Source organism: Lactuca serriola, chromosome 5 (assembly GCF_051521515.1).
Source record: "Lactuca serriola cultivar US96UC23 chromosome 5, Lser_US96UC23_V15, whole genome shotgun sequence".
NCBI classification, from domain to species: Eukaryota; Viridiplantae; Streptophyta; class Magnoliopsida; order Asterales; family Asteraceae; genus Lactuca; species Lactuca serriola.
The window spans coordinates 31626303-31654093 of NC_136412.1; the positions used below are offsets into that span (position 1 = coordinate 31626303).

General features: G+C 35.4%; 1 long non-coding RNA gene across 1 annotated transcript; it reads right to left on the reverse strand.

Moving 5' to 3' along the window:
- Positions 1-6027: 6027 nt before the first annotated feature.
- LOC145052288 (uncharacterized) lies at positions 6028-7099 on the reverse strand. The gene is made up of 2 exons (XR_013684041.1): positions 6487-7099; positions 6028-6417 (listed from the first exon to the last, which is right to left on the reverse strand). It is a non-coding gene; the product is annotated as an uncharacterized LOC145052288 (long non-coding RNA).
- Between the last annotated feature and the right edge of the window lie 20692 nt (positions 7100-27791).

Below are 27791 nucleotides of genomic sequence, written 5' to 3' on the forward strand. Positions count from 1 at the left end.
ATATATATATATATATATATATATATATATATATCTTTTAAACATCCTTTCGAAAAACATTTTGTCATTTTTTCTAAATATGTAAGTACAACATTCCCAAGGAAATGTTGCTTGAAACACCCCCAAAATGTATAGTTGTTATAGTTATTAGTCTTTAAAAACGAGGCTAAATACATAAATTCAACACCAAAACTTGGGTCTTTTGACTCTTGCTATAATCCAATCTTAAGAAAATTGAAAATTCAGTCCCTATGGTTTGCCGATTTGTTGGTTTCGGTCCACTTACTTTCAAAACTTTGGATATGCTCCTATTGACCTATTTTCATTGTGAATTTGGTCCCCATAGATAATCCTCGTTAACTCACATCTGTTAACACACCCTACGTGCGGCTAGAGGTAAATTGGCTTTTCAATTTTCCTTACAATTCTATGTACTAATGTACCCCTTAATAATTTGAAGACAAATTACATAAATAGTCCTTATGGTTTATTAAAGATCACCAATTCAACTCCTGCTAATTATTTTATATGAATGGTCATTGTGGTTTCTAAACTTGCACAAATGGTCCATTTGGTTTCTAAAACTTGCTCGAATGGTTTCTAGCTACATAAATGAATTTTTTTTTCCCATTTTTTAAAATTTATTTTACCTTTTTAAGCTAAATTTAATTATTAAAAAAAACTCCTACTCATCCCTACCACCTTTTCCCCATCCTCTTGGTATTTGTTTTCCTTTCTTATATTTTATATTCCTTACTAATCCTTCCTTCATCGATAATTACCATCTTCGTCCACCACTACTACCATGAATGAGGCAATAATTGTTGGGTTTTATTCAAAAATAGTTTAATTATAGTGTCAAAAATGACGTGATTAGCAACGGAGTCAATTTCAGATTTGAATAAGCTAAAATCGTTTATTCACCAATGATCATTTTTCAATTAAGGAAAGATTAAATAAACCATAGAAAGGAAAAGATTGCAACCTTTAAAGTGTTTTATTTTCATGGGAGGTGAAAGTTAATGAAGTGATCCATTAAGCTCCAAAGAAGAAACTATCTACAAGTATTCACCAAGCAAAGAAGTACCATCAAATATGCTAGTCTTCCATCGTATATATGTTGCTCTTAAACTTTAGGATTTATACAAAACCTTAAAGAGAAGCAACATATGAGCTCTTAATCTAAGCACCAAAAGAAAGAAGAAGAAATAGAGAATTGAGCTCCAAAACTCGGAAATGGCAGCCCATGTATAAGAGAATATGAGGTGAAAACCTAACCCTTTTCTTCATCTGATACATCCTTTATATACCTTCTCTCACCAAGGAAGTACCACGCCTCATTAATGAAAGAGTAAAGCCATGAAAGGAAGCATGGGAAGTAAGACCAAGTCAAACAATCCAACTTTAACCTGTGCCCACACACTTATAGCTTTGTGAAGAAAAATAGGACACAAGATGTGTCATTCACTCAAGGTATAAACTAGCTAGTTGAAATACAACTTAATGGTTACTCAAAGTAGCCAAAACGTTGTACACAACATTAATAATCATATCATATGATATTTGCTAGTTTCTATTCTCTTTTGTTATTATTCCAAGAAACAATAATTCCTAGTATTTTGGTAAAATATTATTTTCATAAAATAATATTTTTTTCAATAAAATACAAGTGTTGATATTCATTTATAATCAAAATTACTCTAATCTTCCTATTCTAATAAAAGAATAGTTTTAATCTCCTTTTAACAAGTGTCATTTTATTAGGTCTCCTAATTAATGCATATTTTATTCTTTCTTTTGTCATGTGTTACCCTATTAGGCCTCCTAATTAATGCATGTCACTTGTCAACTTATTAAATCTCCATTTCAAAATTCATATTTCAAAATTTAAATCTCTCACTCTAATTACATTAAAATTAATAACATTAGAATAAAATTAAAATAAAATTAATACAAATTAAAATGTGATATATTTTCACATATTTATTTAAATTAACGATTATAATTTTATATAACTAAAAAATATCTCTTAATTAAAAATTTATTTAAAATAATTGATTAATAATTTTGAGTTCTTACTATAAAAATTTAATTAATTTTATAGCCGTGGTTTCCACGGGTTATAAACTAGTAAATAATCAATTACTAGTAACTTAATATAAGGTGTGACCCTATAGGATAATATGTCATTAGCAAATATCATTCTATAAGGACTCTTGGGGATAAAGATCTCTCAATCTCCTACTTGTATAAGATTTATCATAGATTGATACAGATAATGGTGAACGTCTAACAACATTTCACTACCCCCAATAACACACGATGAAGAATGTCATTGATCAACATCCATTTCCCAAAGTCTCAAAGTTGCAATTGGCGTATAAGGCAAGTTTATTAGTTATCCATTTATTACAAACATCTTGTTAAACATTAGACTTGGATCGCAATAAATCTCATTAGATGTTCAACTTTAGGTAACGCGGATGTATAACTCTCAACACATAAAAGGAGAATATCCCATTTTGACTACATAATCCTCTTGCATAGTTCACACCAAACCAACTAATGGCTTTTATAACTACTCGGTTAAGGATCAATGTTTGGCCACATCAAATCATAGTACACCCTACAATTAAGTCATATTGTGTATCTTAGGTATTAAGGATACAAATATAGTACCTTTTTATCAAGCATCACTCATGATAGCGATCCATGACGTGATCTTGATGTGGGTCCGTTCAATACTAGCTCTCTGACAAGTATTTATAAATCTTGGTTACAACTACTTGCTTACTTTCATCTTGTGAGATTCAACCAATCTAAATCATATTAGTCTTATTTAATAATTTCTCCCATAATTATAACCGACTATATACTTTTAAAATAATAATATTATCCATGGAGTAAACATGTTAATATAGAACACAACAAGTACTAATGTGAAGATCAAATCTCAATATATCAAAACAATATAATAGTGGTTCTCACAATGTTTCAATATCCAAATACTAAATCCAAATCAAATATTATTTCTAGAATAACATAGTTTTATAGAGGAAGTGTGATCATTTATACTTATCCTGGAGGAAAGACTTTATTAATAGGCCTTGACTAAATTTAATCTGTGTGAATTCTACGAATACTGTCATCTTCATATTTGAATTTATTCTAAATATATGTTAAATATCTTGGATAATAGAATAAATTACACAGATCTCCCCTGTGGTTTGGGTCATTTTGCACATTTAGTCCCTAACTTATTTTTTTCGCTCGGAAAGTCCTTATATTTTGGATTTGTTCCGCCTTTAATCCTTAGCCTACTTAAATTACTATAGTTCCCTTAATGGTCCTTTTAGTATTTATTTTTATTATTTATATAAAAGAAAAAGGATATTTTGTACCCTGTTATCCCTCCCGTTATCCTTTGAGACCTTTCTTTCTCCTCAAATTTGATATCCCTTTCTCTTCTTAATTCTTTTCCATGGTTGCCGATCATTCATTGCTACCACCATTCCTATAGTTGTTGGTACAACCTAGAAGAAGGAAATGAGCCATCCCAGTCACCTAAACGTTCTTCCCTCTCCTCTTCACTGGACTAGCAAAACCTTGAAAGTCCACCTCTTTCGCCACCACCTTCCACCATCCTATTTGTCGGCCGCCCTATCTGTCAGCCACACTTCCCATATATGTGACCATCCCCTATTTCTTATCTACCACTGGTAACAAACCCACAAAAGACCAGTCTAAAAAAATCAAAATCAACAAAAATTATTCATGTATTTAAGGATTCTTCATTTGCAATCATCGATTAAAGGTAATAATCATCCTTCATTGAAAACTCCGATTGATTCTTTGTCACTGTTATGGTGTACTTCATCGAAATTTCTATCCTCACTAATTCACCATTTGAAATCAAGTCTCTTTCATTGCTAGCATCTACAGAGATTAGGACCGGAAGAGTAAGGTGTGAAGGAGAACGATACCGAAGATGATGTTGACCAAATGAAGATTTAGTTGCATGTTGAGGGATTTTTTGAGTACTTGTTTTCTAGATTTGTGTTCATCTATTATAGATTCAATGGTGCATGTGCAAGTGTTAGATTTGGGGATTTAAGTTAATCAGATTAGATTTCATGGAATTTTTTTTTAGGTTTTAGGATTGGATTTAATTTCATGTATCAGAAAGAAAAACAAATTTTCTAGTTTCCAATTTCTTTAAATTTGATTTGTGGTTCATCAGATTTTATTTCTATTTTAACTGATTCTATATGATTTGATTTTATTTGTTGATGGTTTACCCAAAGAAGAAACCGTGGAACGGAATGGAACCGGAAAGGAAGAAGAGGGTGAGGGTGATGGAATAATAGATGGTGGAACCTATTAGATTTTTTTAATTATATATTTAAATATACAATAAATAAATAAAATAAAAAATAAATTAGTAGTCTTTTTATGTTGAACAGGGATTGAAGATGAAACAAAAACATACTATAGGGACCTTTCGAGTGAAAAAACATAAGATAAGGACTAAACGCGCAAATTGACCCGTACTACATGAACCATCCTTGTAATTTACTCTAAATAATATGATTGGTGTTATGATGTGATTTAGAGTCTCTTAGTTTGAACAAGTGTACTCTTAAAGTCACAAAAGATTTATAAGTTATCTCTGAATGGAAGGGCTCAACTTCGTTTTTCAATAAACTCATTTATCTTATCATATTTGATTAAAGCTTCTAAAGTAGTGTACTCTTATTTTATAGTAGATTGTGCTATCATGTTTTACATTCCAACAAAACTTACTCTTCATTCCATAATGAAATCATAATCCAATTATAATTCATTATATATATATATATATATATATATATATATATATATATATATTGAAGTTAGCATATTATGTAGCTCTTTACATAAGGATCTTTTTCTAAACTAATTATCTTATATACATTCTCTTAGTTCTTAAATACTCTTATAATTTCCTTATATTTATCAAGTGACTTACCCATGTATTCAATTGATATCTTATGATACGTTCACAACATTTGTGCATAATATGGCATAAATGATGAATTCATTTGCTAAGAAAATAGAATATAAATAGTTATATCTAGCTCAAACCTATGTGTCATATCCTTTTGAGTCTAGCTCAAACTTAGTGTCGTGTAGCAATGCCAAGAGTCCTCCAAATGAATCTTGTATCTTGATCTTTTTCAAGATATTGTCAACATATTCAAAGGATTTTAAAACTTTAACATTCATCTTCTTCTATCTCCATAGATTTTTCATTCCAAGAATGTATCTTGTCTTTTCTAAGTCTTTCATCTTAGAAATACTTTCTGAGTCAAGATGAATCTATGACATCCCGGAATTTAGGTCAAAGACTGTGAACGATCAAGTCACGGTAAATCTCTTGGTAATTTTATTCATTGAGTTTTAGTGAATCTAACGTAAAATAAATGAGTTATTTCAACTATTATAAGATGTGATGGTATCTTACTTCCAAATATGTAATCTGACAAATAAATCAAGCAACCCAACACTCAATAATTTCATGAACGACTACATGTATGTATGTATATTCGAGTATGGATGTGTGTCATGATCAATTACATGTGGTTAGTTAAATTTTCATGAATATACATCGTCTATGTGTGTGTTTTTAAGTTAACAAACCAAAGTTTAACAAATTAATAAATGTTACGTTCCTAACATGAAATCATATATATATATATATATATATATATATATATATATATATATATATATATATATATATATATATAACAAATTCATGACAAATGGAAATGGATTATAATTGTTAAGAAATGATTGGTAAAAGTTTTAAGAGTACATATATACGTATATAGATGGAAAACGCCAATAACACCTACTTAATTAAATCAAATACACACATTACACACATATTGAAACAAATACATTATGTAAATAAATACATACACAAATACATCTATTTGATCTACCAAATACAAATAAATAAATAAATAAATAGATACAAATGAATAAATAAATACAAAGGAATAAATTAATAAAAAAAAGACAGCTAGGCTTTCTATGCTGTTTGTCCTTCTCATCTACTAAACACTCAAATATAGTTGTTTTCCTTCCTCAAATATAGTTGGATGATTAGACAACACTCAAATATAGTTGGATGATTTGAAGACTTCTTACACTAATAACTTAAACACAATCCCACACTCAAACACAAATACATAACCTATGTTCAAGGATAAAGATCTATATCTCTGATTCACAGACAACCAATAAGAATCAAGAAGAACAAGAAACTACATATCCCTCTGAGGCAGAAGAAGCCATGGATTAGGAAACTGCGCAAGCAGCCTTGCCGCTTCGCTCATCTCCTTCCTCAAACCAATCAACCATCAAACAATCCTGAACATCCATTCTATATACTGATTTCAATAAAAAAAAAAAAAAGAGAGAATGATTAAAGAGGATTACCGGAACAACCACAAACGAGCCACCCCTCGCATTCCCCTTTCACCGTTCGGTCGAGAAACGATGCCATCGTCTTTATAGCCAACAACAATCAAACCCAAATACCCCACCCCGGTGGTTACTGTTGCTGCTCTGATTCCTTTTCGATTGTTTCTTCCCACTGGAGACGAGCATAGAAACAGTTGAGAGAAGGCACGCCAGAAAATCGAATGTCCCCCGTCACTTTCACCACCTTCAGATTCGCAAACCACCACCCATTTTCGTTGCTACTATCGGTAACGACGAGACCCACTCTGGTAACTTCACTTTGAGCCACAACAGTCGACTACGGGGGAAAGAGTTGCCGACTGCCATTGAGAATCACCATCTTTTCCCTTCCCGTGACCGAGTAACCATCGCAGTCCCACACGCCATAACCGATTGCGAGTCGATTGACGAAACTTTGTGCTCCCTTTGCGATCAATCGACCCAAGACCCCCGAAAATGCCGCATGCGAGTTTTCATTTTCCCTCTTTTCGTTCGCCTGTTGCAGTTGTTCTTCCCAATTGCCCGATCAAAATGAAGATGGGGCGTACGAGCAGAGTGGGTCTATACAAACCAATAACCTAACCATCCCTACATATAATTAGTTATACCAAAAAGCCCTAAAGATCACTTGATTTTGATTTAATAACAAAATAACCCTTCATTTGCCAATATATTTTGTCTATACAAACCAATAGCCTTTTTATGCGGAAATATAATAAACCTCACTTATAAAAATATTATTATTTATGCAGAAATATAATAAACATCGCTTATAAAAATATTATTATTTAACAATTTACCATATTGTTACGAACAAACTAGTATAAATTTTTCATATACGTATTAATGTTATTTTATCATGGAATAACTATTTACACAACATATATTACACGATACAAAATTATGATTTTCATGTGTCATTTCATATTATAACAAGTCCGTTATGATACTCTATAGTATTTCAAGGATTCAAGAAATTATTAAACATGTTTATTTATATGTTTAAGTACACCGTGTTTATACATGTACATACCTTTGTTATTTGAAACATTCCTTGTTATAAAATCGAGTACATTATACTTTTACACTATGTAATCACTATGGAAAGGTAATATTTCCACTTACAAAAGGGTTTTCATTAACACTATTTTACCATTTTTGGGGCGAACAAATAATTATTTAAAGGTATAATTATTTTACACTATGTAATCACTATGGAAAGTTAATATTTCCACTTACGAAAGAGTTTTCATTACACTATACGTAAACTTGTTAATACAATTTTGTGAGACATAGTCTTCACCGTACCTACCAGAGTACCTACAAATGTCCTATATTATAACCAGAATCTCCCGTAAGAGAGCGTGATACTTGTGTATAGATCTATACGGGACTAACAATCCGGCACCTAAGTTGCTTGCAACAGCTAGACCGGCAGGCCTGGGGTGACAAATGTCATAACATTCTGACGCCTGAAGAACGTCGTAACAAGCCATCTATGTCTTTAACACGGTTATAATAACTCACATGGGGGTATTAACAATACATTTTGTTTACGGGGCTAGCATACATTCATATGGTTTTATATAAGAATAAAACTACATAATACTACTTCTGAGTACAACAATACTTATATATTTTTGGTCTTAGGGTTTTTTTTAAGACTACAACTCATTTTAAGAAAATATTGGATTTTCTGGAACCATTCACTATCATATTAGCAATACATTTGGTTTACAGGGCTAACGTACATTCAAATGGTTTTATATAGATTAAAAACATTAACTAGGAATATCTCTCTCTCTCACTCACTCACTCATTAACGACCATGTGCTTGGTTGCTTTCAAAGCTATTTTTAAGTATGGAATTACTTATGTAACATAAGGGTGTTGGCTTTCAAGGATTTATCGCAAACACAGTTTAAAGTATGGATTTAGTTATACCAAAATACATTTTGGGCTTTTAAAGACTCATTGCAAACACTGTTTTAACTATTGTTATACCTACAAAGATAATACTTTTTAGACTTATTAAAAGTATTACTGCGTTAGCGGAAAACCTATAACACTCACCAACCTTGTGTTGAATCTTAAAACTACATGTATTCTTAGGAAATCTTTAAACAGACATTCAAGACAGGTCACCTAATTTACTTGTTATTGTATCATATGCCTATCTGTTAAGGCAATTCATGTATCATTATTATTTGTAAAAACCTTGTATTCAAATATCAAGATGGAACATGAATGCTATTTTGTTTATTGTTGTACTTGTGCTATATATTCAATTTGTCTGTGATCCATGAACTTAGTCGCATAGGTCGGCGTGTTCCGCCGCCTCGGCCAGGGGTGTGATAGAATTTGCATTGTATGTTAGGAATGTAATTTCTCATGATTGATTATGTCTCTCATTCATACAAGATTAGGAATATCAATATTGCTCCCACTAGTTTTTAGTAAACATAGATGTTTTCTTCATTTTGATATAAAAGAATACCTTGTGTTTTCATATTAAAATGACGATTCCAACCTTAAGATGTTTGATTTATATCCATAAATGGATCTTAAGACTTACACATTTTGTTAGGATAACTTGGATTAAGAAAACATACATGCTAATCTATATAGATATCTTCTAGTAGATGTCTATTAAGAAAACTGTTTTTCTTGAAATCTATTTGTCATATCTCATAATAAGAATACGTAGTTATGGTAAATAATATCCTTGTTGATCTAATCATAACTAAATGTGTATAGATCTTCGTGTACGCATTCTTTCAAAAACAATTACTTAATCATTCTAGCCTTGCTATAGGGAGGAAGTGTGACATCCCTGATTTCACGGCCATAAAAGACCGATTTGTTTATGCTTTGTATTATAAATCAGAGTATTCATTTAAAGAAAACGGTTGCGGAGTTTGTTCCCAAAACAAGATATGATAAAAACTTATCAAAACATTTCTCAAAGAGAATGTATTTTCATTAAATAATAAAACCTCGGGATGTCATGTTCCGATACAGACACATAAGCATAAACAGAACATACATTCATTTACTCTAGTGATTTACATATCCTTTAATCTCTTAGTGCAAAGCAGCTTCGTATCGATACCTGTGATACAATTAAACTGAGTGGGTCAGGCTTGAGAGCCTGGTGAGCATATAGGGTTTTCAACCCACAATATTATATCATATATATATATATATATATATATATATATATATATATATATATATATATATATATATATAATCATCAAACAATCAACCCAATTACCCATCCCCATTATCTTCTTTACTCTTAAGGTTTTACCCTAAGAATCAACTATCCTTCATTCATTCATTCCTAAGGATTGACCTAAGGAATCAGCACGAAGTCCATTGCTGCCAAACTTTATCTATCAGGTACCAAATCCATAGCTATCAGACGCTAACTCCACAGTCACCAAGGTTCACTTAACATGAGCTAAATCCATAGTCGCCAAGGTTCGTCTATACGGTACTAAATGCATAGCTACCAAGGTTTATCTTGTTCATTGACAGTATCATACTCGAGATCCCTCTCACAATACATGCCAATGGATTACTAACAGGTTTATCTTGTTTACTGATAGTCTCATACTTGAGATCCCTCTCGCAATACATGCCAATGGATTACTAATAGGTTTATCTTGCTTATTGACAGTATCATACTCAAGATCCGTCTCGCAATACATGCCAATGGATTACTAACAGGTTTATCTTGCTTATTGACAGTATCATACTCGAGATCCCTCTTGCAATACATGCCAATGGATTACTAACAGGTTTATCTTATTTACTGACAGTATCATACTCGAGATCCCTCTCGCAATACATGTCAATGGATTACTAACAGGTTTATCTTGCTTATTGACAGTATCATACTCGAGATCCCTCTCACAATACATGTGAATGGATTAGTAACAGGTTTATCTTTATTCTTGATCTCTACTCACGAATCTAAAGCTAACCTTTTGATCTTATTATCCAACTCATCTTTTATCCTACACCAACTATCTCATCTACCCATGTCCTACCCAACATATTTGTAGATACAAAATACATATACAGATTAACTCATTTAACACCTATATAAAACATCCATTCCACACTCATCTCAAATAAACAACAATGTATAACCACATAGCACGTATTTCATAGCAAATACTTAATATATATGTGTTAGAAGAAAGTGATCACATACTCACCCAAAACATATACTTAATACATTAAAACAATACTTGTATTAAAATCATGTTATGAAAGGGACTATACACTCACACATATAAACAACTTTATATTATACACATAACACGTATTTCATAGCAAATACTTAATATTTATGTGTTAGAAGAAAGTGACCACACACTCACTTGATCAGAAGATGATCGGACAACACTACGACTTGCAAAAGTAGTATTCTTCAGTAGATCTGGAAGATCTTCACTAAAACCGGGCTCCTCGCGGGCAGAGCTTCGACTCGGGAATAACGCTCTTCGGGATCTTCGGGACTTGCTTTGGGTCTCAGGATGATAAAGGGGATTCGGGGGTACTTCTTTGCACGTAAATCGATGCAATACAGGTGAGAGATGAGAGAATGAGCAACCAAGCTCGGCTGGCCCTTCAAATATATTTATAGGGCAAAACTGGCCCTTGCCACGTCGTGACACCTTTTTCCACATCGTGGGCTTGGTCGTCATTGCATGCGTCATCGCAAGTTGCATCTGGGGGACTCCTAGAGGTGTCAGAAGACTGGCCACGTCGTGGCACTGCTTGCCACGTCGTGGTATCTGACAGTTTTGGGGTTTCGCGCCCTGAACTTCAGAAATTCATAACTTTCGCATACGAACTTCGTTTTCGACGTTCTTTATATCGACGCGAAGGTAAGATTATGCTCCACAACTCTCGTTTAGACTACATTGGTTAATTTTCAATTTATTTTTAATTATTATATATATATTACTTATATATTATTTTTAGTAGGCCGGGATAGGAAAACTCCGTTATAAACTCATAACTCCTTCGTCTGACGTTCGTTTTCGTCCGCCTTTCCGTTGTTGCAATACTATCGATGAGATATTCAATTCTCATTTAGATTGTTTTGGATAAATATCGCTCTAACGTAAATTCACTATTTACGTCGCATTGTGTCGTGTCGGTTCTGTCGCGAAATTTCGACAGGTCATAACTTCTTCGTTATAACTCGGATTTCGACGTTATTTATATATTCAGAAACCTCGTAACATATACTATAACTTAGTTAAGATTAACACTTCTAAATAATCTTCCATCAAAAAGTCATTTTTGATGCTTATCGTCTCTAAATTTTCTAGCCCGGATCTACGGGCGTTACAATTATCTCCCGCTTAGGATGATTACGTCTCGGAATCATCAACGAAACAAGATTCGTAAACTGACTCCATACGTTATCTCTCCATCCTAAGTAATAACCGTGATGCTCAGTCCTTCATCTGATCTTTTTACTATGATGGACTTTCAATCGTAACCTTCAAGCTACAAAATAAATCCTTATTGTGAACTCCTTCTTCTTGTTAGGATAAATACATTCCTTTATCTATTGTAAGAGACCGATGGGTCGTGTCCTGATGACCTCCCATCGTAGTCAGACTCAATTTGATATGACCACTAGGGTCAGAATATCAGTCATCTTTTTATTCATTGCCGAAACAATGGTAACGACATACTTGAATAAAAACGAACTCAATTACAAGCTTCTTGGTAACCTTGCGACTTCCCATGATCCAAGCGTGAGTCCTGTGCTTCCAATAGTATAAATCTCTACTACTATTCACACTTACTCATACTCGTCCCAAGTATTGTCTCTCAGTCCCCAAGTCGTAAAATCACAAAGTAATTTAACACATACGAATGTGTCCAAATAATCATAAAATTTTTCCTAGACTCTACTAGGACTTCTTCCATGCATATCTTCTATTATCAATCATACTTCAACTCGATTGATGATGGAAATTCTAGATTATGGGACAACTTCAAGAATTACACCAATCGTTCCATCATTCTGCCAATCGAAGGTGTACTTCAGACGTACCGTACTCCTCTAAACGTTCTGTTATTTTATCAAACATAAACTAAAGGCAAGACACCACTCTTACGATATCTTATGATAGGTGTCATTCACTATCATAAGCCTTTTCATTTCCTCCATTTACTCAATTCTCTACTAGTCTTCACCATGACCTCTTGTATACCCAAGCAGACGTTCAGTGTACTGAGCGAGAATTTAAGATAATAAAGATTTATTTACGATAAACGTATGACTCTCCTAATCGCTCCAAAACGTTTACATGCTAGTTCTAATATCGGATCAAACGCTTAGAATCCTAAACACATAAGGTCTCCAGATCCGGTCGGCAACAGACCATAGATCCGAACAAATAATAGCATATATGGAAAACATATAACATTTAGCACATAAAAGCATTTTAGGAATCATTCCTAAAATATACTAGCGCTCGTGTCTTAAAATATGGTAGACACTCATCTCACAATCATCGCTTAGCATTCTAAGTTTAAGTCTAGAAATCCTACAAATTCCTAGTTCGCTTAAACTAATGCTCTGATACCAAGCGTGACATCCCCGATTTCACAGCCAGAAAAGACCGATTTGTTTATGCTTTGTGTTATAAATCAGAGTATTCGTTTAAAGAAAACAGTTGCGGAACTTGTTCTCAAAACAAGATATGATAAAATCTTATCAAAACATTTCTCAAAGAGAATGTATTTTCATTATATAATAAAACCTCGGGATGTCATGTTCCGATACAGAAACATAATCATAAACAGAACATACATTCATTTAATCTAGTGATTTACATCTCCTTTAATCTCTTAGTGCAAAGCAGGTTCGTATCGATACATGTGATACAATTAAACTGAGTGGGTCAGGCTTGAGAGCCTTGTGAGCATATAGGGTTTTCAACCCACAATATTATATCATATATATATATATATATATATATATATATATATATATATATATATATATATATATATAATCATCAAACAATCAACCCAATTACCCATCCCCATTATCTTCTTTACTCTTAAGGTTTTACCCTAAGAATCAACTATCCTTCATTCATTCATTCCTAAGGATTGACCTAAGGAATCAGCACGAAGTCCATTGCTGCCAAACTTTATCTATCAGGTACTAAATCCATAGCTGTCATACACTAACTCCATAGTTACCAAGGTTCACTTAGCAGGCACTAAATCCATAGTCGCCAAGGTTCGTCTATACGGTACTAAATCCATAGCTACCAAGGTTTATCTTGTTCATTGACAGTATCATACTCGAGATCCCTCTCGCAATACATGCTAATGGATTACTAACAGGTTTATCTTGTTTACCGACAATATCATACTCGAGATCCCTCTCGCAATACATGCCAATGGATTACTAACAGGTTTATCTTCCTTATTGACAGTATCATACTCGAGATCCCTCTCGCAATACATGCCAATGGATTACTAATAGGTTTATCTTGCTTATTGACAGTATCATACTCGAGATCCCTCTCGCAATACATGCCATTGGATTACTAACAGGTTTATCTTATTTACTGACAATATCATACTCGAGATCCCTCTCGCAATACATGCCAATGGATTACTAACAGGTTTATCTTGCTTATTGATAGTATCATACTCGAGATCCCTCTCGCAATACATGTCAATGGATTAGTAACAGGTTTTTCCCTATTCCCGATCCCTACTCACGAATCTAAGGCTAACCTTTTGATCTTATTATCCAAATCATCTTTTATCCTACACCAACTATTTCATCTACCCATGTCCTACCCAACATATTTTTAGATACAAAATACATATACAGATTAACTCATTTAACACCTATATAAAACATCCATTCCACACTCATCTCAAATAAACAACAATGAATAAACACATAGCACGTATTTCATAGCAAATACTTAATATATATGTGTTAGAGGAAGGTGATCACATACTCACCCAAAACATATACTTAATACATTAAAACAATACTTGTATTAAAATCATGTTATGAAAGGCACTACTTGCCACGTCGTGGTATCTGACAGTTTTGGGGTTTCGCACCCTGAACTTCAGAAACTCATAACTTTCGCATATGAACTCCGTTTTCGACATTCTTTATATCGACGCGAAGGTGAGATTATGCTCTACAACTCTCATTTAGACTCTATTGGCTAATTTTTAATTTATTTATAATATATTATAATTATATTACTTATATATTATTTTTAGTAGGCCGGGACAGGAAAACTCCGTTATAAACTCATAACTCCTTCGTCTGATGTCCGTTTTCATCCGTCTTTCCGTCGTTGCACTACTATCGCTGAGATCTTCAATTCTCATTTAGATTGTTTTGGATAAATATCGCTCTAACGTATATTCACTGTTTACGTGGCGTTGTGTCGTGCCGATTCTGTCGCGAAACTTCGATAGGTCATAACTTCTTCGTTATAACTCGGATTTCGACGTTCTTTATATATTCGGAAACCTCATAACATATACTATAACTTAGTTAAGATTAATCCTTCTAAATAATCTTCCATCAAAAAGTCATTTTTGATGCTTATCGACTCTAATTTTTCTAGCCCGGATCTACGGGCGTTACAATGAAAGTGGGTTACATCTGATCCCACATCGGCTGGGAAGGAGAACTAAGAATTCCTTATAAGGGGTGTGGATACCTTCCCTATCACAATGCGTTTTAAAGCCATGAGGGCAGAAGATCCCATAAGAACTCTGCAGTTAAGCATGCTCGGGCGGGAGTAGTACCAGGATGGGTGACCCCCTGGGAAGTCCTCGTGCCGAGTGGCCCAAAGTGGACAATATTGTGATACGTTCCAGAGGGGGATGTTACAGGAAGATTAACCAAGCCCATTCCTGAGTGCTCGAAATCAGTCTCCCGCTCTCAGGCTCTAGAAATCATATCATTCAGAGTCTCGCACCCTGACACACTCACCAGCTCAATCGTCTATAGTTGAACTGCAATAACTGAAGCAACCTCTTCCCTAAATCGTGCTACAAACTACTCCCAAGACAAAGTCTCCAATCCCGAAAGCGCAATAGATCGCTCAATCAATCCTTGCCACTCGATACAAGAGATCCAAGGCGAACCGAACCCTAGCTCCTAAGGGGTAGGAACTAGTGCGGAAAACACTTTCTTTCTCCTTAGTCCAACGCAAACTCACCCCAGGCATTCCTTCCACTAACCGGCTCACCACAAGAGTTGGGACCAAACCCTGGTCCTTCCCCATGCGTGCTCTTCCTCATCCTAAAAGGCAGCTAATACCACGGTCCAAGCATAACCAATAATTCTCCTTCTCATAAGCTTCTTAGATTCTCCAAGACTCTCACCGATTTGAGTATGGATCCTGTGCTTTCAGTAATACGGGCCCAATACTACCTTCCATACCTATCCATACTTTCCTCAACAATCCTCCTAAATCCTCTAAGTCACCTACTCCACTGATGCACCAAATATCCGCTAAACAGCAGCACGATACCCTCCGAAGCAACTCCTAGGCTCTCAACCTCACCGAACCGCCCCACTAACTCACTGGAGCATATCCTAGGCTTTCCTAGGTTCCCAACCTCACCCTACCATCAGCTGCTAAAGAACTCCCCATGATGTCAGCCATCCACCTCCTGAATATTGTCATATTCACTTAGTAGTTGACTCCCATCATTCAAGAGTTTCACAAAGCAAGCAATATTCGTGCAGTAACTCTCCAACCCATGAAACTATCATAGAACATTCAGCCAACATACCACAACTCATGCTATTCACATCCACCCTCACTGTCGGTTGCCTTATACATACAAATTATACACAAAACAGGATCTAATAGACTATCGAATAATAGACTCTACCCTAGAACCACAACCAGACAAGGAACATGAAATAAGGCCAAATCAATTATTCTAATTCTATAAGTTCCTAACCGTATACGATTTTTAAAGCATACACTTCGCAGTTACTAATACCAATAGTCATTCCCATTCCAACATAGCATCTAGTATCCCCAAGGCTACAAGCATCACATATCAGGCCAATCTATCGCTGAATAATCAGCACTAGCATGCAAGTCTACTAGCTCATATAACATACATACAAAGGCATCTCTCCTAGCCCTAACTAGCATGAGATTCACATATTCATAAATCAAGTCATAACAGATGACATATATGAGTATTCTGGGGAAACTTACTTGAGCTCGGCCTATTGCATGCACCACACCCCTTTCTTGTCTTAGAAAACTCTTTCCTTGAAAACATTTTTCTTTTGAAAACTTTATAGATCCTCAGTTTGAGCTCAGACACACCTGAAAGTATGTCTGAATCCCTCAAACGAAGGGTCTGATACCAACTTATAACGACCCAAAAATCAAGAGTAAAAATTTGATTTTTATTATAGTCAAAAACGTATATCGTTTAATTGAACAATCCAAATCATTGCTAAATAAAAAATTTATCAGAGTTCATCCCAAAATCACATATTGTGGAAAATACGGGTGTGTGAGTTGCGATCAAGTCAGGCCTTTCCTTTCCAAACTGATGATAGCTGAAACCATAAACAAAACTATAAGCACGAAGCTTAGTGAGTTCCCCAGAGCATACCTCACATAGTCCACATAATCACATAAACCATGTTAATCACATAAGCCATGCATATAAACATATAAGGATGTCGTGGGCTCCCCCCAGGGTCATACACCTATGTGCCATGGGCACCCCCATGGTCTTACTTGGAATGCCATGGGCACCCCCACATGATCTTATAGCCAAGTGTCATAGGCACCCCTTATGGTCTTTACCTGGAACGCCATGGGCACCCCCACATGGTCTGACAACCAAGTGTCATGGGCACCCCCATGGTCTTTACCTGGAATGACATGGGTCCCCCACATGGTCTGATATATAAGTCCCACGGGTTGCCCCCGCGGTCTTCCATGCAAGTATTACAAAGACAACTAGCATATCACATATCGCGTAATCAACTAGCATACCGCATAACACATAATGGGCCGACCTTGGTGCCTTCGACCCATTGGTATGGTGAGGAGACTCACCTCACACTGCTGAAGTCCCGTGAATAAATCTTTGGTTGTTAGCCGACCGATCCCCGTACTGTCAATCATCAAGACAAAACCCAATTAACCATTTGGGTTTCAATGCATAACCATAAATCCACACTTGGGGTAAATGGACCATTTTACCTCTAATCTAGCTTGGTTCAAAACCAAGGCCCAAACTCGCAACCTGAAGGCCCAAAAGCCAAATAATCAACCAAGGCCCAACATATGGCCCAATTTTCCAAATTTGCCCAAACCTCTACATGGTCTTACCTTAAGGCACAACCATTTATTCTAGTCCAGAGACTTGGCATTCCGATGGTCCAATATCTCATAATAATCAAGGCTAATTATCGCCCAATTTTCCAAATTGGGCCCAACTTCTCAAATAGGCCTTCCCTTTAAGCCCAAACACATTCTTAGCCCAAAAATATATGATTTTTGAAGGTCCACCAAGGCCCAAAGTAAAGAAGTACAAAGAATGGCCCAAACCGAAGCCCACTCTGACTGAGTACGCAGGGCGTACTTAGCTGTACGCAGCGCATACTGGGTTCGTGACCTGTACGCTGTGCATACCTGTTTGTACACCCAACGTACTCTTCTATTAAGCCCTTTTTGCTATTAAGCACTTAATGCTTCAAACAAATGGTCCATATCATAGATTTGATCCCTACTTAACGTCTAAGCCCATAAAGTCACTGACTTGGTGACTTCACATGCCCCAAGTAAGCCCAAACTCCAAAATTGGCATTCTAATTCCATGAAAATGGCCTTGTCTCATGCATGACCACATCAAGACCTTCAAGATGGCAACTTTTATTCTTAGGGACTCAAATAGCACCAAGGGTGGAAACCATAAGCCTAAGAAATGGATTTGAACCATAAAGCTTCATCCTTGGGACCAAAAAGGTCCAAAAACCCAACACAAGAGATCTAAGGAAATAACTACCAAGTTTAAGACTTTATACCTCAAATGAGAGTCAAAGGCTGATGAGGTTCTGGATCTAAGAGCTCTATCTCCTTCCATGAATCTTCAAGAGTGAACACCTTCTTTAAAATCACCAAAATACTCTTCTAATGGCCTTATAAGCTCCAAAAACACATAAGGAGGGATTAGGGTTTCGTGAAAGCTGTCTAAGGATGAGAGGGTGGCTGATCTTTAAGGAAATAATGTTCTTTATATAGTGCTCATCCCTAAAATTAGGGTTTTGGTCTGAATGGAGTACGCCCGACGTATTCGCAAACCACCCGCGACCAGATGACCTTATACGTTGGGCATAACCCAGCTTACACTGGGCGTACCCAACCAAACACGCGCAAGCATTCCTTGCATGCATGGGACTGCCTTGCCACTTATCACCATTAGGGACCAAAATTTTCAATAACTTCAAAGTGCCATAACTTCCTCATCCGAGGTCCCTTTCCAACGAACCTTATTGTTGGGTTTTGAGCATTCTAACACTCCTAAGTGTACATGCAACCCTAAATACCTTGGATCTATGTTTTCTCTATTATACATGCAAATAAGAACTTCCAAGGTATTATCCTAATCTAGCATACAAAGCAATAACTATAGCAAGATAGAATACATACCTCTTTGGTGTAGAAAGTCTTCATGAAGCTTGAGTGCCTAGTGCCCCAAGTGTGACACCTCAAATGGAATCACAATCATCAAAACTCTTGGAATGACTTGAGAGAATTCTACACTTATCAAAATCGGCTAGCCCTCTCTAGAATAATACTAGTCGCTGATTTTGCCAAGAATAATATCTTTATATAGTGTTACAATTAGGGAAAACCCTAATTGTCATGACTTTCCATTTCCTTGGATCCATGGGTTCAAATACACCATGGAGCATCCATGGACCATCCTATGGGTTTTAGCCCAACTTGATTATCCATGGAGCATTAGCCCACTATACAAGTATGGATGATTTACACAATCAACCCATATATTTAATTAGTCTTCTTTTGATCACTTAATTAATCCTAGATTAATTCTTGATCAATACTAATTAAATAATCTTATTATTCTTATTATTAATATACTAGAACTTATAATATATTAATAACCATAAGTGTCTTATTTCTCTCATCCAAGTGCATGATGGTATGCAACCCAAATGGACCTTGCCGGGTCGGGTCAAGTCTTACCAAATATAGTTATGGACTTAGACATTAATCCAATAGTCTCCCACTTGGATAAGTCTAAAACTATTATTGCGTATGACTTCAGGAACCAACCGGCAATCGCAGCTCTCAAAAGCTTCTGTCGAACTCTGACCTTGTAGATGAACTCTGACCTTTGTCAGTGACCTGTCCATTAGATAAGGGATCATATATTCCTCCATTCTAGATATCATATGGACTGAGACATGGATTATAATCATTCTCTCTGTCCATTTGTTGTTTCCCGATTTCCGATTTATGACGACTGACTAATTGAACAAATCAAATCAGTCCTGGCCCGGCCGAGCACTTCCATTTGTCATCATCAAATCATCGAGGGGCCCACAGATATCACTTTTATCCCGAAGGTAAAAGGAACGGATAAACTTCGACTCATATGGCTTGTTCTACTACTTGTTGAATCATACACAAAGGCACGTTTTATAGCACAGAGTTACCAAATGCGGTTTCGTGCAATCAATGTACTATCAACTCATAGTAACAACTCATATCTCTAGGTTTGAAGAATATAAGATATTATCGTCTCATGATCACTCGTGACAAAATCCATGAAGTGATTCCAATGAGCGCGGGTTGAATCCAATACTCAGAACTTATGAGCACTCATGATTATTGTAGCCTTGTCCAACACCTTAGACCTCTACAACCCATCATGACAGTCTTAATTCATATCTACTTCCAAAATATGACCGACTGTGGATGGTTTTGAATAACTTAGTCATTCCGGAAGAATAACCTAGTTTATTCGGGAAGTCAAAACATGCAAAGTGAAACACAACAATAATTGAATCCAATATGGTCTCAGAACTTATGAATATAAATAAAACACCTTTTATTTATCACCATATGATTACACATTATTCATTGTATACTGTTTCAGCTATCAACTTTAATCTTGAATTTTAAAACAATAGTTGTCCCATGCTCCAAGCATGTACACTATGTTTTTCTCAAACACTAGTCATGCCATACACCAAGTATGCATACTATGTTTGTCTATGATCTTTACTTTGTGAACTAGATCCATTGAACATAACTTCAATGATTCTCTTTTCACACTCCCAAATCCTTACTGCAAATGCAAGAATTCCAAATTCATGCCATTTACTGGAATCTGTCATATTCTAAACTTATATGCATTGATCCTCTTGTAATGATTATGCACAAAGTCATAAAGACTTGGCAACAATCATTACGGAGTATTCCAAAGGAGATCAGCTCCTTGGAAATATCCTTCTTGCATTAAGTTTCCTTAATCTTACACAGATTGAAAACTCTAACTTTGAAACATTTCCAGATTCCATTTTGACTATCACTTCTGAACAAGAGTTGCCTCCTTACAGATTATGTCAATATGGTCCTTCCAGAATTATCACTATACTTCCAACTGTCCTTGAGTAACCAATCTTTGGTAAACCTTAGATTGTCCTCGACAATTGTTTAATCCTTTTAGTCATATCCAGTTCTAAACCTTTTCCCTTCTTAATGCCCTAGGCATTTGGAAAATTTTAGAAAGGATGAATATAGCACATGTAATCGATCCTATATCCGAAGCATATGGGACACGATTCATGATGTCTCACATAAAGACTAAACCAGTCTTTTGCTATAATATGTCCATTTCAATTTGCCAAGTTCTCATAATTCAGATTATGAAAAGGGATGCCGTAATCATAATCGAATTTTAGAACGCAAATAATGGACCCATATACAGAATTTCCTTATGTTGAGCCATTCCAACATGAAATTCATATATATATCCTTGACTAAATGATTAAAACCTCACGAATCATAATCGAATTTTAGAACGCAAATAATGGACCCATATACAGAATTTCCTTATGTTGAGCCATTCCAACATGAAATTCATATATATATCCTTGACTAAATGATTAAAACCTCACGATCTAAGCTTATAGATTTGAGATGAAGCATAATTTCCTCTCCCTTAATTATAGCAAAACAACTTTTTCCCAATTGAAACTTTTGTTTTCTATAATTAACATTGCTAACTTGCAATACTTATCATAATTATCATGCTCCCACTAACATGATGATTATTAGCATAACACTTATGCTCCCACTAGCTTTGACATGTACTCAGAAATCAACTGACTTCCTTACCAAAGTTCATATTTCTGATACTAGATTGTTTTGACAAGACTTTATCAAAATCATACACCTTCCCTTAGATAGCACACTTGTGTGTCTAAACAATTACGAAGAGGTATGCCGTAATCATAATAGTTAGACCTTTTTGCCACTTCTCACAAGTCCATGTTAGTGTGCCGGTTAACCACACGCGCTCCACTAACGACTTTGAGAATGCAAATATCACAATTGCTATGTAGATAAAATCTACTTAGTGAAAGTGTTTCCTCACCATCATTTTCATGAATCGGAGAGAAACCTTATGACACTTAGATTTACTGGTGTATGTGTTCTTATCCATGTGAATTGTCAAAATCATAGTCACAAGACAAGGATAATGACAAATCCAAACTCATATGGACTGAACTCAATCTTAATTTCTTGCCACCTGGCAGCTCAAGGGCCTGCCATTGCTTCCAAGTTGTTGTGCAACAAACTGAGAACTCTAAGAACTCATATGCAAAACCACCTTTAACTGGAATGGGCACAGAATATGTCAACACGATAGGTTATAAACCTCAAGTCGTGTGCTAGTGAAGAACTTCAGGTTTTATTCTTGATTAGTTCTTGAGATTTTCAAGACCTTTAAGACTCCCACTGTCCTCTTGACCTATAAGACTCCCTTGTCAAATATCCAAGAGATAGTGTGGATTCTAATCAAGATAAACACTTCACACCATTGGCCTTAGTTGGTCTTTGTTTTATCGAAAACATCACAACTTACCAATTTCAAATGTACAAGAGTAGAAAACTTTTACTCTTACATTTGACAAGTGTTTTAAACCTTCTTTAAGACATGTCACTCAAGTTACAATCTTGGAGTATGACTCTAAGACTTGTATTGGAACGAAGTATGACTCATCTTCTTGATTTAACCACTTCAACAATTCAAGTTCCTCTTCTTAGTCATAAGAATGCACTAAGATTTCCTTAGAGAACTAATTTTGATATGGTTTCTTAATCATTAAGATGATCACAAAAGCTGATACTAAAGTACTCTCCCATCTTTTCAGATTTGAGAAACTTTTATCCTTCTGCCTAATTTGATTCTTCTTATTCGCTCTGCCATACATTGGAACCTTTTCCAATGTCTCAGAGTTACACTTAAGCTTGTAAGTATAATCATATTTACTGAGCTTTAGTAAACTATGACGAATAGTCTTATCAAACTTTTGTGGTGGACTTAATCAGTGCACAAGAATGTGTACTCGATCCCTTAGTCCTTTACTTGACTCACACATCCATGTGGCCGAGTAATTAGTCTTAATTTTCCAAAACTTGAAAGTTCTCATTCATCATGCTATACAACTTGCCTGATTCCAAGTTCCGGTCCAATTGAAACTTGGGTGATGAGAATCTTTCCTTATTTGGTAAATATAGACATTACCACAAATGAAAGAATCAATTTCATATTTCCACTCTTGCTCTTAATGGAATCATATAAGCAACAATTTTTCCTCAAATGCCATTGTAAGGATATTTTAAAATAAATAAAATCAAAAATTTTTCTTTCATTTTAAAACTTTGCGGAAAAACTTATCCTTACAATCCATATGAAAACTTGTTGTTATCTATTCCTTAAGCAATATCTCATAACTCCTAAGAAGTAGCTCAAGAATCCGATCTTCAAACTATGCGATAGAAATCCATCTACGCCATCAGATTCAGCATATTCTTTCTTTAAGTTTCTTCACTTTTCTTTGATTCTTAAAACATCACCATGTGACCCAGTCACATCATGTATCAAGAATCTCAGAATAGAAACTTAGCAGAGTTAGATAGTGGAATTTACCTGAAGTAGAGTCAAACTTATTGACTTTAACATCCTTAGGTAAATTTGGCAGCTTCGCAACCAATGCGCCTTCCTTTGGCAATATAAACATATGGACCCTTTGATAATGGTACACGAGACTATCACAGACTTAGCTTTTCTCTTTACCATTTGGTCAACCGAGTTGACTATGGCCGATCCCTTTCCATTGGGAAGAGAATGCTTTTCTGGATTTCCTGTGTCACTATTGTCAATGTCCATCAAGTTTTAAGAAAGTTGATCTTAGATAAGATCATTAAGGGTCTTGTCATAGTCTATTTCATAGGTGTCCCAAAGGAACTCACTATGTGACTTAGAAAGTGATTGAACCACCAACTTTCTCAAGACTTTGACACCCAAGTCTCCCGGCTTGTCAATATGTGACTACATCTCCAAGATGTGATCACAACTAGACCTTGCCTTGCCAATAGGGCTTGAGTGACCTTAAACTTTTCAAGAACTTGTGGGTTTAGGAGAATAATTTGAAGAGGTGAAGAAGTATGATATCCATGGGACATCATCTTCATTAGGAAAGCTTGTTTCAAGAGATTTGGGAAGATCATAAAAGTCTAAACCAGACATCTTTTGGGAGATATTCAAGATAGTTGATCTTAAGTCCTTAATATGACACCCAATATGAAATATTAAAGCTAGGACCCAACAAACTATTTTATAACTTAGAAGAGGTATGCCGTAATCCAAGCTATAAAATATTTGAAGGTAGGTGAATGACGATTCACCAATTTCCACCAAGATAAACGAAATGTATTATTAGGTTTTAATTGGTTTTTGAAACTCCTAGATCTTTGAGATTCATTGAACTTTTCAAAGGCATTTTTCAATCTCGAGTGTGCCCTTCAGGTTTTGTGACTGGGATGCCGAGGATCACAAAACAAGGTGTGAAGTAACCATGCAAATCACTTGGTACCCTTAATAAATTACCCCTCAATCGATGTGCCGGTAAACCACACACGCTCCATCGATACTATGATAAATATTAAGTCACCCTTTACCTACCTTGTTAAGTCCAAGTTAGTGTGCCGGTTAACCACACACGCTCCACTAACGACTTAAACAAAGTGCAAAGTGTAATTTCATGGATTAGCACCTTATTCACATTTTTCCTAAGTAACTAAGATTGGGTATTATTAAGAGTTTAGTTACTTAGTATTCATCATTAGTACTTTTAATGAAGGGAGAATTCTAGTCCTGTCAAACCCGTTCGGCTAACGACCCTCCACCAGTCAAGCAAGCGGTGGGTGAGAGTGGACACCCATTAAGTTGCCATTTTATAGGCAACAACCTTATACCCACCTTATAGACCGGCTTCGTGAATGAGGCGTACTAGCGGTAAGACTGACTTTACTCTTATACATATATATATTATTAACTTATAATATTATAAAGTATAAGGGTTGAATTTTAACTTTTAAAATTCTAAGGGCTAACTTGGAATTAAAGTATTCATACTTGAAAACTTTTTCAAATTCCAAAACTTGAGGGCAAGTTTTGAAACTATTCAAAACTAATTAATTCCATAACTTATGTGTTTAAAGTAGTTTTAATCCAAAAACTCTTCAAGTTCCATAACTTGAGGACAAGTTATGGAAGACTTTAAACTAATAAAAGAAGTAACTTTTTCCTTTATTTTATAACTTATGGATTTAATTATGGTTACCTATTTTTTTCTTTAATGAAGTGACTCTTGAACTTCCATAACTTGAGGACAAGTTATGGAGTCATAAAAATTATTCAATGACACAAGACTCTTCATTTTGTAACCATTGCCAACTCTTATGAATTTTATGAGTCTTTAATGTGACTCTTCATGTAACTTGAGGACAAGTTACACAAACACATTTTATACTCAACTCTTAGATTAAAATGGATTGAAAACAACTATTTCACTCAACATTTCTATTAATCTAAGGAACTCATAAGAACAAGATAATTCAAATCAAACTTTTTCATGTAATTAGTCTAAACCTTAAACTAATACAAAACATGAATCTATTGACAATTATCTTTGAAAATGGATTAGCATGAACATTACCACATCAAAAACAAGTTTATAAGTTCAAAAACAACTTAGGGTAATGTTCTTAGTCCATTTCTAGCCAAAAAACTCGAGTTTATGCTGTCTGGGGGTCCAACTCGTCGAGTGCACGAACCAACTCGGCGAGTTGGATGCATTTTGCCTTGGACTCGACGAGTTCATTTATGGACTCGATGAGTCTGCTGGGCAGACAGCATCAAAACTCGATTTTCCAGCTTTTTTTGCAAGTATAACAAGAAAACAAGCCTAGGCTCTGATACCACTGTTGGGTTTTGAGCATTCTAACACTCCTAAGTGTACATGCAACCCTAAATACCTTGGATCTATGTTTTCTCTATTATACATGCAAATAAGAACTTCCAAGGTATTATCCTAATCTAGCATACAAAGCAATAACTATAGCAAGATAGAATACATACCTCTTTGGTGTAGAAAGTCTTCATGAAGCTTGAGTGCCTAGTGCCCCAAGTGTGACACCTCAAATGGAATCACAATCATCAAAACTCTTGGAATGACTTGAGAGAATTCTACACTTATCAAAATCGGCTAGCCCTCTCTAGAATAATACTAGTCGCTGATTTTGCCAAGAATAATATCTTTATATAGTGTTACAATTAGGGAAAACCCTAATTGTCATGACTTTCCATTTACTTGGATCCATGGGTTCAAATACACCATGGAGCATCCATGGACCATCCTATGGGTTTTAGCCCAACTTGATTATCCATGGATCATTAGCCCACTATACAAGTATGGATGATTTACACAATCAACCCATATATTTAATTAGTCTTCTTTTGATCACTTAATTAATCCTAGATTAATTCTTGATCAATACTAATTAAATAATCTTATTATTCTTATTATTAATATACTAGAACTTATAATATATTAATAACCATAAGTGTCTTATTTCTCTCATCCAAGTGCATGATGGTATGCAACCCAAATGGACCTTGCCGGGTCGGGTCAAGTCTTACCAAATATAGTTATGGACTTAGACATTAATCCAACACTTATATCCATGAAAAGGTGACGAGAAGCCCTACGCTCCTAGTAACTCTCCGAATACTTAAAACCTTCTCAGATTAAACCTAAAATCATAGAGGACTGAGATATCAAATTACTGTCAAACCCTTGGCTTCCGAAGACACAAGCGAATACTTGGATCACTTATGCCATGACACCCACCTCCGAACTGGGCCAAATCCTTCCTTTCCCAAGGCCCTAAACCCCATGACAATGATAATTGGGCCACAGCCCCAAGCAACAAAACACTTTCAAAACCGGGTGTTACAACTCCCACTTAGCAATTGGATTCCATCCCCAAACCAACCAACCATACTTGGGGTAAAATGACTATTTTACCCCTGACCCCAACATGAACAAAACTGAGGCCCAATTTCAATAACCAAGAAGGCCCAAAACCAAAAGATCCATAATGGCCCACTAATGGCCCAATTTTCCAAACTGGGCCCAACCCCATATGGTCCTTATCCTAAGTCGATACTTCCATTAATTATAATTCATATTACCTCATTTACCCCTTAGGACAAACTTGCTCAAAGGCACAAATCAAAAGTCAAATTCAATGGCCTAAGTTGACCCAACTCGTCGAGTTCCTATGACAACCACAAAGTCAGGAAGAAACCCATCCAACTCGACGACTTATCTAATCAATTCGCCGAGTTGACCCATACCAACTCAGAAACGGGGGAAACCAAAACAAATCGTCGAGTTGACCTTCCAACTCATTGAGTTTGCCTGAGACCAAACAGCTTAATCCATTAAGCTGACATAATCGAAACTAACAGCTTCCCCACTCAGATCTTCACTGAAATAGCGTCTAGAAGGGTAAAGTTTCCAACTTTACCCCTAGGAACCAACCAAGTGGGATCAAAACCCAAATCCTAGGCTTAAAAGGTTAAGG